The sequence below is a fragment of the Fukomys damarensis genome, unplaced genomic scaffold, assembly GCF_012274545.1.
Source record: "Fukomys damarensis isolate Sample0158 unplaced genomic scaffold, DMR_v1.0_HiC HiC_scaffold_6, whole genome shotgun sequence".
In the NCBI taxonomy this organism is placed as follows: Eukaryota; Metazoa; Chordata; class Mammalia; order Rodentia; family Bathyergidae; genus Fukomys; species Fukomys damarensis.
Window position 1 is genome coordinate 24,541,156 of NW_022900918.1, and position 797 is coordinate 24,541,952.

Consider the following 797-nt stretch of genomic DNA (forward strand, 5'->3'; position numbering starts at 1 on the left):
ATATATGAAATTAATAAAGACATATTGTGAGTCTTTATTGTATTTTTCTGAGGTGGCCATAAATTAATGTAAGAACCATTGGGATCCATTGATGAGGTGAATACAAAGTATCTGATAGAGTAAAACCAAATACTTTGAGGCTCACCAATCAATTTACAGGAAATTAGATCACTCCTGTTTTTTTAGCTTAAAAAAAAATTTCATTCATGACAACAATGCTATCCTTTGCAAGTGTGAAGAGGAAAGATCTAAAGTTCCATGGTGTTCTTGCCTTAGAGTAAGCAAAGAACACCAAATCTTGGTGTCCACCAAGTACTAAAACCAATTGAAGTGATGTAGTCTTGCTATTTCTAAGACAACTTTGGAAAGCTCCACTTTGCTGTGTTTACTAGGGGTTTTATGTTTTATTGTTCCAATGTCATTACAACACTTCATTGCATTTTCTTCCATATGTCCATAGAATTGGATTTTGGCAAGCCATTCAATATGTTTAATAAGTATATTTTATAAGATTTTAGAAATCACAGTAGTTAATACATTTAAATTTCAACATTAAAGAGTGTACTTCTCTTGAACTAAAAGTAATAAGGAAAGCTCCACCACAACTGGTTCATAAATCATTTTAGTGTTTTAAAATGCTTATACATATCTTCATGTGTATGACAGGAAACATTTCAAAGTTTAGACAATATTTTGTGAAATCCTTCTGCATTTCTATGAAATACTTTTATATATATTTTCTTTGATTTTAGAGATTATTTCACACATCACTGACAAGAAATATATTAAACACTATA